This window comes from Carica papaya, chromosome 8 (genome assembly GCF_054855325.1).
Source record: "Carica papaya isolate Zhongbai chromosome 8, ASM5485532v1, whole genome shotgun sequence".
In the NCBI taxonomy this organism is placed as follows: Eukaryota; Viridiplantae; Streptophyta; class Magnoliopsida; order Brassicales; family Caricaceae; genus Carica; species Carica papaya.
This window is the reverse complement of record NC_142316.1, coordinates 19,069,665-19,084,613: the sequence shown is the minus strand read 5'-3', so window position 1 is coordinate 19,084,613 and position 14,949 is coordinate 19,069,665. Positions and strand designations below refer to the sequence as shown.

Here is a 14,949-nt window from a genome sequence, read left to right as displayed (position 1 = left end):
CACATTTGCGAATAAATCTGCGGACCATAATTAAAGTCGCGCGTAACGTCGAACGGCACATCTGAAAAAAAGAAAATGGGTGCAACACGAGAACTTCCCACGAGGTAACCCATCATTGTACTACTTTCACCAAAGCACACTTAACTGCGGAGTTCTGATGGGATCCGGTGCATTTGTGCTGGTATGATCGCACCTATTTAATTTTGCGCTGCAAATACATACACTCCTTCTTCCCTCCCTTCCTCCAATCATTTGTTTCCTTGTGCGTTCACACTGCACCTCTCCTTCTCGTTCTAATATCGATTAAAATGCTCCTGATTCTTTACTCACATTTGCGTATAAACAAGCGGACCATAGTTCCAGTCGCGCGTAACGTCGAATGACCCATCTGAAAAAAAATTATTGCGATACGAGGACTTCCCAAGAGGTCACCCATCCGAGTACTACTCTCGCCAAAGCACACTTAACTGCAGAGTTCTGATGGTATGATGCCACTTGTTTAATTTTGCGCTTCAAATACATACACTCCCTCTCTTTTCTTCCTCATCCCGTTATTTATTTCCTTATGCGTGCGCACTGCACCTCCCGTACTCGTTCTAATATCAAGTAAAATGCAACGGCGTCGTGACTAACATTTGCGAATAAACCTGCGGACTATAAATCAAGTCGCGCGTAACGTCGAAAGAATCATCTGCAAAAAGATGGGTGCAACACAAGGACCACTAAAGAAAATGGGTGAAATATAAGGACTTCGCAGGAGGTCACCCATCCGAGTACTTTTCTCGCCCAAGCACCCTTAACTGCGGAGTTCTGATAGAATCCATTGCATTAGTGCTGGTATGATCCCTCATGTTTCATTCTGCACTGCAAATACATACACTCTTTCTCCTTCCAACCCCCCTCCCGTCATTTGTTTCCTTGTGCGTGCACTCTGCATCTCTCTTTCTCGTTCTAATATCAAGTAATATGCCCCGGCACCGTGACTCACCTTTGCAAATGAACCAGCGGTTTATAATTCCATTCGCGCGTAACGTCGAACAACCCATCCGAAAAAAAAATAGGTGCAACACGAGGGCTTCCCAGGTGGTGACCCATCCGAGTACTACTCTCGCCCAAGCACACTTAACTGCGGAGTTCTTATGGGATCCGGAGCTTTAGTGCTGGTATGATCGCACCTGTTTAATTTCGTGCTTCAAATACATACACTCCTTCTCATTTCTTCCCCCTCCCGTCATTTGTTTCCTTGTGCGTTCACACTTCACCTCTCATTCTCGTTCTAATATCAATTAAAATGCCCCTGCTTCTTGACTCACATTTGCGTATAAACCAGTGGACCCTAGTTCCAGAAGCGCGTAACGTCGAACGACCTGTCTGAAAAAAAATTGGTGCGACACAAGGACTTCCCAGGAGGTCACCCATCCGAGAACTAATCTCGCCCAAGCACACTTCACTGCGGAGTTCTGATGGGATCCGGTGCATTAGTGCTGGTATGATCGCACCTATTTAATTTTGCGCTGCAAATACATAAATTCATTCCCTTTTCTTTCCCCTCCCGTCATTTGTTTCCTTGTGCGTGCGCACTGCACCTCCCGTTCTCGTTTTAATATCAAGTAAATAGCTACAGTGCCGTGACTCACATTTGCGAATAAACTTGAGGACCATAATTCAAGTCGCGCGTAACGTCGAAAGAATCATCTGCAAAAAAATGGGTGCAACACGAGGACTTCACAAGAAAATAGGTGAAATATAAGGACTTCGCAGGAGGTAACCCTTGCTAGTACAACTCTCGCCCAAGCACCCTTACATACGTAGTTCTGATAGAATTCGTTGCATTAGTGCTGGTATGATCGCACCAGTTTAATTTCGCGCTGCAAATACATAAACTCCATCTCCTTTCTTCCCCCTCCCGTCATTTGTTTCCTTGTGCATGCGCACTGCACCTCTCGTTCTCGTTCAAATATCAAGTAAAATGCCACGGCACCGTGACTCACATTTACGAATAAATCTGCGGACCGTAATTAAAGTCGCGCGTAACGTCGAACGGCACATCTGAAAAAAAAAATGGGTGCAACACGAGAACTTCCCAGGAGGTAACCCATCATTGTACTACTTTCGCCAAAACACACTTAACTGCGGAGTTCTGATGGGTTCCGGGGCATTAGTGCTGGTGTGACCGCACCTGTTTAATTTCGTGCTGAAAATACATACACTCCTTCTTCCCTACCCCCCTCCCATCATTTGTTTCCTTGTGCGTTCACACTACACCTCTCCTTCTCGTTCGAATATCGATTAAAATGCCCCTGATTCTTGACTCACATTTGCGTATAAACCAGCGGACCATAGTTCCAGTCCCGCGTAATGTCGAACGACCCATCTGAAAAAAAATTATTGCGATACGAGGACTTCCCAAGAGGTCACCCATCCGAGTACTACTCTCGCCCAAGCACCCTTAACTGCAGAGTTCTGATGGGATCCAGTACATTAGTGCTAGTATGATGCCACTTGTTTAATTTTGTGCTTCAAATACATACACTCCTTCTCTTTTCTTCCTCCTTCCGTTATTTGTTTCCTTGTGCGTGTGCACAGCACCTCCCGTACTCGTTCTAATATCAAGTAAAATGCCACGGCGCCGTGACTCACATTTGCGAATAAACCTGCGGACCATAAATCAAGTCGCGCGTAACGTCGAAAGAATCATCTGCAAAAAGATGGGTGCAACACGAGGACCTCGCAAGAAAATGGATGAAATATAAGGACTTCGCAGGAGGTCACCCATCCGAGTACTTTTCTCGCCCAAGCACCCTTAACTGCGGAGTTCTGATAGAATCCGTTGCATTAGTGCTGGTATGATCCCTCATGTTTCATTCTGCACTGCAAATACATACACTCTTTCTCCTCCCATCCCCCCACCCGTCATTTGTTTCCTTGTGCGTGCACTCTGCACCTCTCTTTCTCGTTCTAATATCAAATAATATGCCCCGGCACCGTGACTCACCTTTGCAAATGAACCAGCGGTTTATAATTCCACTCGCGCGTAACGTTGAACAACCCATCCGAGAAAAAAAAGGTGCAACACGAGGGCTTCCCAAGTGGTCACCCATCCGAGTACTACTCTCGCCCAAGCACACCTAACTGCGGAATTCTGATGGGATCCGGAGCTTTAGTTCTGGTATGATCGCACCTGTTTAATTCCGCGCTGCAAATACATATATTCCTTCTCCTTTCTTCCCCCTCCGTCATTTGTTTCCTTGTGCGTTCACACTTCATCTCTTCTTCTCGTTCTAATATCGATTAAAATGCCCCTGCTTCTTGATTCACATTTGCGTATAAACCAGCGGACCCTAGTTCCAGACTCGCGTAACGTCGAACGACCCGTCTGAAAAAAAATTGGTGCGACACGAGGACTTTCCAGGAGGTCACCCATCTGAGTACTAATCTCGCCCAAGCACACTTAACTGCGGAGTTCTGAAGGGATCCGGTGCATTTGTGCTGGTATGATCGCACCTGTTTAATTTCGCGCTGCAAATACATAAACTCATTCCCCTTTCTTCCTCCTCCCGTCATTTCTTTCCTTGTGCGTGCGCACTGCACCGCCCGTGCTCGTTCTAATATCAAGTAAAATACTACGGTGCCGTGACTCACATTTGCGAATAAACCTGAGGACCATAATTCAAGTCGCGCGTATCGTCGAAAGAATCATCTGCAAAAAAATGGGTGCAACACGAGGACTTCCTAAGAAAATGGGTGAAATATAAGGACTTCGCAGGAGGTCACCCATCCTAGTGCTACTCTCGCCCAAGCACCCTTAACTTGCAGAGTTCTGAAAGAATATGTTGCATTGGTGCTGGTATGATTGCTCATGTTTCATTCTGCGCTGCAAATACATACATTTTTTCTCCCTCCATCCCCCCTTCCGTCATTTGTTTCCTTGTGTGTGCACTCTGCATCTCTCCTTCTCGTTCTAATATCGATTAAAATGCCCCTGCTTCTTGACTCACATTTGCGTATAAACCAGCGGACCCTAGTTCCAGTCGCGCGTAACGTCGAACGACCCGTCTGAAAAGAAATTAGTGCGACACGAGGACTTTCCAGGAGGTCACCCATCCGAGTACTAATCTCGCCCAAGCACACTTAACTGCGGAGTTTTGATGGGATCCGGTGCATTAGTGCTGGTATGATCGCACCTGTTTAATTCCGCGCTGCAAATACATAAACTCCTTCTCCTTTCTTCCCCTTCAAGTCATTTGTTTCCTTGTGCGTGCGCACTGCACTACTCGTTCTCGTTCAAATATCAAGTAAAATGCCACGGAGCCGTGACTCACATTTGCGAATAAATCTGCGAACCATAATTAAAGTCGCGCGTAACGTCGAACGACACATCTAAAGAAAAGAAAATGGGTGCAACACGAGAACTTCACAAGAAAATGGGTGAAATATAAGGACTTCGCAGGAGGAAACCCATGCAAGTACTACTCTCGCCCAAGCACCCTTACCTACGGAGTTCTGATAGAATCCGTTCCATTAGTGCTGATATGATCGCACCTGTTTCATTTCGTGCTGAAAATACATACACTCCTTCTCCTTCCCTCCCCCTCCCATCAATTGTTTCCTTGTGCGTTAACACTGCACCTCTCCTTCTCGTTCTAATATCGATTAAAATGCCCCTGCTTCTTGACTCACATTTGCGTATAAAGCAGCGGACCCTAGTTCCAGTCGCGCGTAACGTCGAACGACCCGTCTGAAAAAAAATTGGTGCGACACGAGAACTTCCTAGGAGGTCACCCATCCGAGTACTACTCTCGCCCAAGCACACTTAACTCCGGAGTTCTGATGGGATCCGGTGCATTAGTGCTGGTATGATCACACCATTTTAATTTCGCGCTGCAAATATATAAACTCCTTCTCCTTTCTTCCCCCTCCCGTCATTTGTTTCCTTGTGCATGCGCATTGCACCTCCCGTGCTCGTTCTAATATCAAGTAAAATGGTACGGTGCCGAGACGCACATTTGTGAATAAACCTGAGGACCAAAATTCAAGTTACGCGTATCAAGTCGCGCGTAACGTCGAACGACCCGTCTGAAAAAAAAAATTAGTGCGACACAAGGACTTCCCAGGAGGTCACCCATCCGAGTACTACTCTCGACCAAGCACACTTAACTGCAGAGTTCTGATGGGATCCAGTGCATTAGTGCTGGTATGATGCCACTTGATTAATTTTGCGCTTCAAATAGATACACTCCTTCTCTTTTCTTCCACCCCCCGTCATTTGTTTCCTTGTGCGTGCGCACTGCACCTCCCATACTCGTTCTAATATCAAGTAAAATGTCACGGCGCCGTGACTCACATTTACGAATAAACCTGCGAACCATAAATCAAGTCGCGAGTAACCTCGAAAGAATCATCTGCAAAAAGATGGGTGCAACACGAGGACCTCCCAAGAAAATGGGTGAAATATATGGACTTCGCAGTAGGTAACCCATCCGAGTACTACTCTCGCCCAAGCACACAACTGCGGAGTTCTGATGGGATCCGGGGCTTTAGTGCTGGTATGATCGCACCTGTTTAATTTCGCACTGCAAATACATACACTCCTTCTCCTTTATTCCACCTCCCGTCAATTGTTTCCTTGTGCGTTCACACTGCACCTCTCATTCTCGTTCTAATATCGATTAAAATGCCCCTGCATCTTAACTCACATTTGAGTATAAACCAGCGGACCCTAGTTCCAGTCGCGCGTAACGTCGAACGACCCGTCTGAAAAAAAATTGTTGCGACACGAGAACTTCCCAGGAGGTCACCTATCCGAGTACTACTCTCGCCCAAGCACACTTAACTGCGGAGTTCTGATGGGATCAAGTGCATTAGTGCTGATATGATCGCACCCGTTTAATTTAGCGCTGCAAATACATAAACTCCTTCTCCTTTCTTCCCCCTCCCGTCATTTGTTTCCTTGTGCGTGCGCACTGCACCTCCCGTGCTCGTTCTAATATCAAGTAAAATGCTACGGTGCCGTGACTCACATTTGCGAATAAACCTGAGGACCATAATTCAAGTCGCGCGTATCGTCGAAAGAATCATCTGTAAAAAAATGTGTGCAACACGAGGACTTCCTAAGAAAAAGGGTGAAATATAAGGACTTCGCAGGAGGTCACCCATCCTAGTGCTACTCTCGCCCAAGCACCCTTAACTTGCGGAGTTCTGATAGAATCCGTTGCATTGGTGCTGGTATGATTGCTCATGCTTCATTCTGCGCTGCAAATACATACACTTTTTCTCCCTCCATCCCCCCTCCCGTCATTTTTTTCCTTGTGCGTGCACTCTGCATCTCTCCTTCTCGTTCTAATATCGATTAAAATGCCCCTGCTTCTTGACTCACATTTGCGTATAAACCAGTGGACCCTAGTTCCAGTCGCGCGTAACGTCGAACGACCCGTCTGAAAAAAAAGATTAGTGCGACACGAGAACTTCCCAAGAGGTCACCCATCCGAGTACTAATCTCGCCCAAGCACACTTCACTGCGGAGTTCTGATTGGATCCGGTGCATTAGTGCTGAAATGATCGCACCTGTTTAATTTTGCGCTGCAAATACATAAACTCATTCCCCTTTCTTCCCCCTCCCGTCATTTGTTTCCTTGTGCGTGCGCACTGCACCTCCCGTTCTCGTTCTAATATCAAGTAAAATGCCACGGCGCCGTGACTCACATTTGCGAATAAACCTGCGGACCATAAATCATGTCGCGCGTAACGTCGAAAGAATCATTTGCAAAAAGATGGGTGCAACACGAGGACCTCCCAAGAAAATGGGTGAAATATAAGGACTTCGCAGGAGGTCACCCATCTGAGTACTTTTCTCGCCCAAGCACCCTTAACTGCGGAGTTCTAATAGAATCCGTTACATTAGTGCTAGTATGATCCCTCATGTTTCATTCTGCACTGCAAATACATACACTCTTTCTCCTCCCATCCCCCCTCCCGTCATTTGTTTCTTGTGCGTGCACTCTGTATCTCTCTTTCTCGTTCTAATATCAAGTAATATGCCCCGGCACAGTGACTCACCTTTGCAAATGAACCAGCGGTTTATAATTCCATTCGCGCGTAACGTCGAACAACCCATCCGAAAAAAAAATAAGTGCAACACGAGGGCTTCCCAGGTGGACACCCATCCGAGTACTAATCTCGCCAAGCACACTTAACTGCGGAATTCTGATGGCATCCGGGGCTTTAGTGCTGCAATGATCGCACCTGTTTAGTTTCGCTCTGCAAATACATACACTCCTTCTCCTTTCATCCCCCTTCTGTCATTTGTTTCCTTATGCGTTCACACTTCACCTCTCATTCTCGTTCAAATATCGATTAAAATGCCCCTGCTTCTTGACTCATATTTGCGTATAAACCAGCGGACCCTAGTTCCAGACGAGCGTAACATCGAACGACCCGTCTGAAAAAAAATTGGTGCGACACGAGGACTTCACAAGAAAATGGGTGAAATATAAGGACTTCGCAGGAGGTAACCCATGCTAGTACTCCTCCCGCCCAAGCACCCTTACCTACGGAGTTCTGATATAATCTGTTGCATTAGTGCTGGTATGATCGCACCTGTTTCATTTCGTGCTGAAAATACATACACTCCTTCTCCTTCCCTCCCCCCTCCCATCATTTGATTCCTTGTGCGTTCACACTGCACCTCTTTTTCTCATTCTAATATCGATTAATATGCCCCTGCTTCTTGACTCACATTTGCGTATAAACAAGTGGACCATAGTTCCAGTTGCGCGTAACGTCGAACGACCCGTTTGAAAAAAAATTTGTGCGACACGAGAACTTCCCAGGAGGTCACCCATCCGAGTACTACTCTCGCCCAAGCACACTTAACTGCAGAGTTATGATGGGATCCGTTGCATTAGTGCTGGTATGATCGCACCCGTTTAATTTCGCGCTGTAAATACATAAACTCCTTCTCCTTTCTTTCCCCTCCCGTCATTTGTTTCCTTGTGCGTGCGCACTGCACCTCCCGTGCTCGTTTTAATATCAAGTAAAATATTTCGACGCCGTGACTCACATTTGCGAATAAACCTGAGGACCAAATTCAAGTCGCGCGTAACATCGAAAGAATCATCTGCAAAAAAATGGGTGTAACACGAGGACTTCCCAAGTGGTCACCCATCCGAGTACTACTCTCGCCCAAGCACAGTTAACTGCGGAGTTATGATGGGATCGGTTGCATTAATGCTGGTATGATCGCACCTGTTTAATTTCACGCTGCAAATACATAAACTCCTTCTCCTTTCTTCCCCCTCCCATCATTGTACTACTTTCGCCAAAGCACACTTAACTGCGGAGTTCTGATGGGATCCGGAGCATTTGTGCTGGTGTGACCGCACCTGTTTAATTTCGTGCTGAAAATACATACACTCCTTCTTCCCTCCCCCCCCCCATCATTTGTTTCCTTGTGCGTTTACACTGCACCTCTCCTTCTCATTCTAATATTGATTAAAATGCCCCTGATTCTTGACCCACATTTGCGTATAAACCAGCGGACCATAGTTCAAGTCGCGCGTAACGTCGAACGACCCATCTGAAAAAAAATTATTTCGATACGAGGACTTCCCAAGAGGTCACCCATCCGAGAACTACTCTCGCCCAAGCACACTTAAGAGCAGAGTTCTTATGGGATCCAGTGCATTAGTGCTGGTATGATGCCACTTGTTTAATTTTGCGCTTCAAATACATACACTCCTTCTCTTTTCTTCCTCCTCTTGTCATTTGTTTCCTTGTGCGTGCGCACTGCACCTCCCGTACTCTTTCTAATATCAAGTAAAATGCCACGGCGCCGTGACTCACATTTGCGAATAAACCTGCGGACCATAAATCAAGTCGCGCGTAAAGTCGAAAGAATCATCTGAAAAAAGATGGGTGCAACGCGAGGACCTCCCAAGAAAATGGGTGAAATATAAGGACTTCGCAGGAGGTCACCCATCCAAGTACTTTTCTCGCCCAAGCGCCCTTAATTGCGGAGTTCTAATAGAATCCGTTGCATTAGTACTTGTATGATCCCTCATGTTTCATTCTACACTGCAAATACACACACTCCTTCTTCCCTCCCCCCCTCCCGTTATTTGTTTCCTTGTGCGTTCACACTTCACCTCTCATTCTCGTTCTAATATCGATTAAAATGCCCCTGCTTCTTGACTCACATTTGCGTATAAACCAGCGGACCCTAGTTCCAGACGCGCGTAACGTCAAACGATCCGTCTGAAAAAAAATTGGTGCGACACGAGGACTTCCTAGGAGGTCACCCATCCGAGTACTAATCTCGCCCAAGCACACTTCACTGCGGAGTTCTGATGGGATCCGGTGCATTAGTGTTGATATGATCGCACCTGTTTAATTTCGCGCTGCAAAACTAAAAAACTCATTCCCCTTTCTTACCCCTCCCGTCATTTGTTTCCTTGTGCGTGCGCACTGCACCTCCCGTTCTCGTTCTAATATCAAGTAAAATGCTACGGCGCCGTGACTCACATTTGCGAATAAACCTGAGGACCATAATTCAAGTCGCGCGTAACGTCGAAAGAATCATCTGCAAAAAAATGGGTGCAACACGAGGACTTCACAAGAAAATGGGTGAAATATAAGGACTTCGCAGGAGGTAACCCATGCTAGTACTACTCTCGCCCAAGCACCCTTACCTACGGTGTTCTGATAGAATCCGTTGCATTAGTGCTGGTATGATCGCACCTGTTCCATTTCGTGCTGAAAATACATACACTCCTCCTTCCCTCCCCCTCCCATCAATTGTTTCCTTGTGCGTTCACACTGCACCTCTCCTTCTCGTTCTAATATCGATTAAAATGCCCCTGCTTCTTGACTCACATTTGCGTATAAACAAGAGGACCCCAGTTCCAGTCGCGCGTAACGTCGAACGACCCATCTGAAAAAAAATTGGTGCGACACGAGGACTTCCCAGGAGGTCACCCATTCGAGTACTACTCTCGCCCAAGCACACTTAACTGCGGAGTTCTGATGGGATCCGGTGCATTAGTGCTGGTATAATCGCAACCGTTTAATTCTGTGCTGCAAATACATAAACTCCTTCTCCTTTCTTCCCCCTCCCGTCATTTGTTTCCTTGTGCGTGCGCACTGCACCTCCCGTTCTCGTTCTAATATCAAGTAAAATGCTACGGTGCCGTGACTCACATTTCCGAATAAACCTGAGGACCATAATTCAGGTCGCGCGTATCGTCGAAAGAATCATCTGCAAAAAAATGGGTGCAACACGAGGACTTCCTAAGAAAATGGGTGAAATATAAGGACTTCGCAGGAGGTCACCCATCCTAGAGCTACTCTCGCCCAAGCACCCTTAACTTGCGGAGTTCTGATAGAATCAGTTGCATTGGTGCTGGTATAATTGCTCATGTTTCATTCTACGCTGCAAATACATACACTTTTTCTCCCTCCATCCCCCCTCCCGTCATTTGTTTCCTTTTGCGTGCACTCTGCATCTCTCATTCTAGTTCTAATATAGATTAAAATGCCCCTGCTTCTTGACTCAAATTTGCGTATAAACCAGTGGACCCTAGTTCCAGTCGCGCGTAACGTCGAACGACCCGTCTGAAAAAAAATTGGTGCGACACGAGGACTTCCCAAGAAGTCACCCATCCGAGTACTACTCTCGCCCAAGCACACTTAACTACAGAGTTCTGATGGAATCCAATGCATTAGTGCTGGTATGATCGCACCTCTTATTTTGCGCTGCAAATACATAAACTCGTTCTCCTTTCTTCCCCCTCCCGTCATTTGTTTCCTTGTGCGTACGCACTGCACCTCTCGTTCTCGTTTAAATATCAAGTAAAATGCCACGGCGCCGTGACTCACATTTGCGAATAAATCTGCGGACCATAATTAAAGTCGCGCTTAACGTCGAACGGCACATCTGAAAAAAAAAAAATGGGTGCAACACGAGGACTTCCCAAGTGGTCACCCATCCGAGAACTACTCTAGCCCAAGCACACTTAACTGCAGAGTTCTGATGGGATCCGGAGCTTTAGTGCTGGTATGTTCGCACATGTTTAATTTCGCGCTGCAAATACATACACTCCTTCTCCTTTCTTCCCCCTCCCGTCATTTGTTTCCTTGTGCATTCACACTTCACCTCTCATTCTCGTTCTAATATCGATTAAAATGCCCCTGCTTCTTGACTCACATTTGCGTATAAACCAGTGGACCCTAGTTCCAGTCGCGCGTAATGTCGAATGACCCGTTTGAGAAAAAAAATTAGTGCGACACGAGAACTTCCCAGGAGGTCAACAATCCGAGTACTACTCTCGCCAAACCACACTTAACTACAGAGTTCTGATGGGATCCGGTGCATTAGTGCTGGTATGATCGCACCTGTTTAATTTTGCGCTGCAAATACATAAACTCATTCCCCTTTCTTCCCCCTCCCGTCATTTGTTTCCTTGTGCGGGCGCACTGCACCTCCCGTTCTCGTTCTAATATCAAGTAAAATGCAACAGTGCCGTGACTCACATTTGCGAATAAACCTGAGGACCATAATTCAAGTCGCGCGTAACATCGAAAGAATCATCTGCAAAAAAATGGGTGCAACACGAGGACTTCACAAGAAAATGGGTGAAATATAAGGACTTCGCAGGAGGTAACCCATGCTAGTACTACTCTCGCCCAAGCACCCTTACCTACGGAGTTCTGATAGAATTCGTTGCATTAGTGTTGGTATGATCGCACCTGTTTCATTTCGCGGTGCAAATACATAAACTCCTTCTCCTTTCTTCCCCCTCCCGTAATTTGTTTCCTTGTGCGTGCGCACTGCACCTCCCGTTCTCGTTCTAATATCAAGTAAAATGGTACAGCGCCGTGACTCACATTTGCGAATAAACTTGAGGACCATAATTCAAGTCGCGTGTAACGTCGAAAGAATCATCTGCAAAACATTGGGTGCAACACGAGGACCACCCAAGAAAATGGGTGAAATATAAGGACTTCGCAGGAGGTCACCCATCCGAGTACTTTTTCTCGCCCAAGCACCCTTAAATGCGGAGTTCTGATAGAATCCGTTGCATTGGTGCTGGTATGATTGCTCATGTTTCATTCTGGGTTGCAAATACATACACTTTTTCTCCCTCCATCCCCCCTCCCGTCATTTGTTTCCTTGTGCGTGCACTCTGCATCTCTCTTTCTCGTTCTAATATCAATTAAAATGCCCCTGCTTCTTGACTCACATTTGCGTATAAACCAATGGACCCTAGTTCCATTCGCGCGTAACGTCGAACGACCCGTCTGGAAAAAATATTAGTGCTACACGAGGACTTCCCAGGAGGTCACCCATCCGAGTACTACTCTCGCCCAAGCAAACTTAATTGCGGAGTTCTGATGGGATCCGGTGCATTAGTGCTGGTATGATCGCACCCGTTTAATTTTGCGCTGCAAATACATAAACTCTTTCTCCTTCCATCCCCCCTCCCGTCATTTGTTTCCTTGTGCGTGCACTCTGCATCTCTCTTTCTCGTTCTAATATCAAGTAATATGCCCCGGCACCGTGACTCACCTTTGCAAATGAACCAGCGGTTTATAATTCCATTCGCGCGTAACGTCAAACAACCCATCCGAAAAAAAATAGGAGCAACACGAGGGCTTCCCAGGTGGTCACCCATCCGAGTACTACTCTCGCCAAAGCACACTTAACTGCGGAGTTCTAATGGGATCCGAAGCTTTAGTGCTGGTATAATCGCACCTGTTTAATTTCGCGCTGCATATACATACACTCCTTCTCTTTTCTTCCCCCTCCCGTCATTTGTTTCCTTGTGCGTTCACACTTCACCTCTCATTCTCGTTCTAATATCGATTGAAATGCCCCTGCTTCTTGACTCACATTTGCGTATAAACTAGCGGACCCTAGTTCCAGACGCGCGTAACGTCGAACAACCCGTCTGAAAAAAAATTGGTGCGACACGAGGACTTCCCAGGAGGTCAACCATCCCAGTACTAATCTCGCCAAGCACACTTAACTGCGGAGTTCTGATGGGATCCGGGGCTTTAGTGCTGGTATGATCCCACCTGTTTAATTTCGCGCTGCAAATACATACACTCCTTCACCTTTCTTCCCCCTCCCGTCATTTGTTTTCTTGTGCGTTCACACTTCACCTCTCATTCTCGTTCTAATATCGATTAAATGCCCCTGCTTCTTGACTCACATTTGCGTATAAACCAGCGGACCCTAGTTCCAGACGCGCGTAACGTCGAACGACCCGTCTGAAAAAAAAAATTGGTGCGACACGAGGACTTCACAAGAAAATTGGTGAAATATAAGGACTTCGCAGGAGATAACCCATGCTAGTACTACTCTCGCTCAAGTACCCTTACCTACGGAGTTCTGATAGAATCCGTTGCATTAGTGTTGGTATGATCGCACCTGTTTCATTTCGTGCTGAAAATACATACACTCCTTCTCCTTCCCTCCCCCTCCCATCAATTGATTCCTTGTGCGTTCACACTGCACCTCCCCTTCTCGTTCTAATATCGATTAAAATGCCCCTGTTTTTTGACTCACATTTGAGTATAAACCAGCAGACCCTAGTTCCAGTCAAGCGTAACATCAAACGACCCGTCTGAAAAAAAAAATGGTGCGACACGAGGACTTCTCAGGAGGTCACCCATCCGGGTACTACTCTCGCCCAAGCACACTTAACTGCGGAGTTCTGATGGGATCCGGTGCATTAGTGCTGGCATGATCACACCCATTTAATTTCGCGCTGCAAATACATAAACTCCTTCTCCTCTCTTGCCCCTCCCGTCATTTGTTTCCTTGTGCGTGCGCACTGCACCTCCCGTGCTCGTTCTATTATCAAGTAAAATGCTACAGTGCCGTAACTCACATTTGCGAATAAAACTGAGGACCATAATTCAAGTCGCGCGTATCGTCGAAAGAATCATCTGCAAAAAAATGGGTGGAACACGAGGACTTCCTAAGAAAATGGGTGAAAAATAAGGACTTCGCAGGAGGTCACCCATCCTAGTGCTACTCTCGCCCAAGCACCCTTAACTTGCAGAGTTCTGATAGAATCCATTGCATTGATGCTGGTATGATTGCTCATGTTTCATTCTGCGCTGCAAATACATACATTTTTTCTCCCTCCACCCCCCCTCCCGTCATTTGTTTCCTTGTGCGTGCACTCTGCATCTCTTTTTCTCGTTCTAATATCGACTAAAATGCCCCTTCTTCTTGACTCACATTTGCGTATAAACCAGTGGACCCTAGTCCCAGTCGCGCGTAACGTCGAACGACCCGTCTGAAAAAAAAATTAGTGCGACACGAGGACTTCCCACAAGGTCTCTAATCCGAGTACTACTCTCGCCCAAGCACACTTAACTGCGGAGTTCTGATGGGATCCGGTGCATTAGTGCTGGTATGATCGCACCTGTTTAATTTCGCGCTGCAAATACGTAAACTCCTTATCCTTTCTTCCCCTTCCCGTCATTTGTTTCCTTGTGCGTGCGCACTGCACCTCTCGTTCTCATTCAAATATCAAGTAAAATGCTACGGCGCCGTGACTCACATTTGCGAATAAATCTGCGGACCATAATTAAAGTCGCGCGTAACGTCGAACGACAAATTTGAAAAAAAGAAAATGGGTGCAACACGAGAACTTCCCATGAGGTAACCCATCATTGCACTACTTTCGCCAAAGCACACTTAACTGCGGAGTTCTGATGGGATGCGGTGCATTTGTGCTAGTGTGACCACACCTGTTTAATTTCGTGCTGAAAATACATACACTCCTTCTTCCCTCCCCCCTCCCATCATTTGTTTCCTTGTGCGTTCACACTGCACCTCTCGTTCTCGTTCTAATATCGATTAAAATGCCCCTGATTCTTGACTCACATTTGCCTATAAACCAGCGGACCATAGTTCCAGTCGCGTGTAATGTCGAACGA

At 46.5% G+C, this 14,949-nt stretch overlaps 5 non-coding genes and 21 pseudogenes across 5 annotated transcripts; all 26 read right to left on the bottom strand.

The window, feature by feature from the left end:
- Window positions 1-76: 76 nt before the first annotated feature.
- On the bottom strand, window positions 77-195 carry LOC148248787 (5S ribosomal RNA; annotated as a pseudogene).
- Window positions 196-1,058: 863 nt separating this feature from the next.
- LOC148248786 (5S ribosomal RNA) lies at window positions 1,059-1,177 on the bottom strand. The gene has a single exon (XR_015814299.1). It is a non-coding gene; the product is annotated as a 5S ribosomal RNA (ribosomal RNA).
- Window positions 1,178-1,382: 205 nt separating this feature from the next.
- On the bottom strand, window positions 1,383-1,501 carry LOC148248785 (5S ribosomal RNA; annotated as a pseudogene).
- Window positions 1,502-2,062: 561 nt separating this feature from the next.
- On the bottom strand, window positions 2,063-2,181 carry LOC148248784 (5S ribosomal RNA; annotated as a pseudogene).
- Window positions 2,182-2,385: 204 nt separating this feature from the next.
- Window positions 2,386-2,503, bottom strand: LOC148248783 (5S ribosomal RNA; annotated as a pseudogene).
- A 561-nt stretch (window positions 2,504-3,064) lies between these two features.
- Window positions 3,065-3,183, bottom strand: LOC148248782 (5S ribosomal RNA; annotated as a pseudogene).
- Window positions 3,184-3,387: 204 nt separating this feature from the next.
- LOC148248781 (5S ribosomal RNA) lies at window positions 3,388-3,506 on the bottom strand. Its single transcript, XR_015814825.1, has one exon. It is a non-coding gene; the product is annotated as a 5S ribosomal RNA (ribosomal RNA).
- Window positions 3,507-4,067: 561 nt separating this feature from the next.
- LOC148248780 (5S ribosomal RNA) lies at window positions 4,068-4,186 on the bottom strand (annotated as a pseudogene).
- Window positions 4,187-4,749: 563 nt separating this feature from the next.
- Window positions 4,750-4,868, bottom strand: LOC148248779 (5S ribosomal RNA). Its single transcript, XR_015815750.1, has one exon. It is a non-coding gene; the product is annotated as a 5S ribosomal RNA (ribosomal RNA).
- A 221-nt stretch (window positions 4,869-5,089) lies between these two features.
- Window positions 5,090-5,208, bottom strand: LOC148248778 (5S ribosomal RNA; annotated as a pseudogene).
- A 557-nt stretch (window positions 5,209-5,765) lies between these two features.
- On the bottom strand, window positions 5,766-5,884 carry LOC148248777 (5S ribosomal RNA; annotated as a pseudogene).
- A 563-nt stretch (window positions 5,885-6,447) lies between these two features.
- LOC148248776 (5S ribosomal RNA) lies at window positions 6,448-6,566 on the bottom strand (annotated as a pseudogene).
- Window positions 6,567-7,126: 560 nt separating this feature from the next.
- On the bottom strand, window positions 7,127-7,244 carry LOC148248775 (5S ribosomal RNA; annotated as a pseudogene).
- Window positions 7,245-7,804: 560 nt separating this feature from the next.
- LOC148248774 (5S ribosomal RNA) lies at window positions 7,805-7,923 on the bottom strand (annotated as a pseudogene).
- Window positions 7,924-8,127: 204 nt separating this feature from the next.
- On the bottom strand, window positions 8,128-8,246 carry LOC148248773 (5S ribosomal RNA; annotated as a pseudogene).
- A 1,017-nt stretch (window positions 8,247-9,263) lies between these two features.
- On the bottom strand, window positions 9,264-9,382 carry LOC148248772 (5S ribosomal RNA; annotated as a pseudogene).
- Window positions 9,383-9,939: 557 nt separating this feature from the next.
- Window positions 9,940-10,058, bottom strand: LOC148248771 (5S ribosomal RNA). Its single transcript, XR_015815149.1, has one exon. It is a non-coding gene; the product is annotated as a 5S ribosomal RNA (ribosomal RNA).
- A 561-nt stretch (window positions 10,059-10,619) lies between these two features.
- On the bottom strand, window positions 10,620-10,738 carry LOC148248770 (5S ribosomal RNA; annotated as a pseudogene).
- A 207-nt stretch (window positions 10,739-10,945) lies between these two features.
- LOC148248769 (5S ribosomal RNA) lies at window positions 10,946-11,064 on the bottom strand (annotated as a pseudogene).
- Window positions 11,065-11,271: 207 nt separating this feature from the next.
- On the bottom strand, window positions 11,272-11,390 carry LOC148248768 (5S ribosomal RNA; annotated as a pseudogene).
- A 916-nt stretch (window positions 11,391-12,306) lies between these two features.
- On the bottom strand, window positions 12,307-12,425 carry LOC148248767 (5S ribosomal RNA; annotated as a pseudogene).
- Window positions 12,426-12,631: 206 nt separating this feature from the next.
- LOC148248766 (5S ribosomal RNA) lies at window positions 12,632-12,750 on the bottom strand (annotated as a pseudogene).
- A 205-nt stretch (window positions 12,751-12,955) lies between these two features.
- LOC148248765 (5S ribosomal RNA) lies at window positions 12,956-13,073 on the bottom strand (annotated as a pseudogene).
- Window positions 13,074-13,634: 561 nt separating this feature from the next.
- Window positions 13,635-13,753, bottom strand: LOC148248764 (5S ribosomal RNA). The gene has a single exon (XR_015815276.1). It is a non-coding gene; the product is annotated as a 5S ribosomal RNA (ribosomal RNA).
- A 562-nt stretch (window positions 13,754-14,315) lies between these two features.
- Window positions 14,316-14,434, bottom strand: LOC148248763 (5S ribosomal RNA; annotated as a pseudogene).
- A 209-nt stretch (window positions 14,435-14,643) lies between these two features.
- LOC148248762 (5S ribosomal RNA) lies at window positions 14,644-14,762 on the bottom strand (annotated as a pseudogene).
- Between the last annotated feature and the right edge of the window lie 187 nt (window positions 14,763-14,949).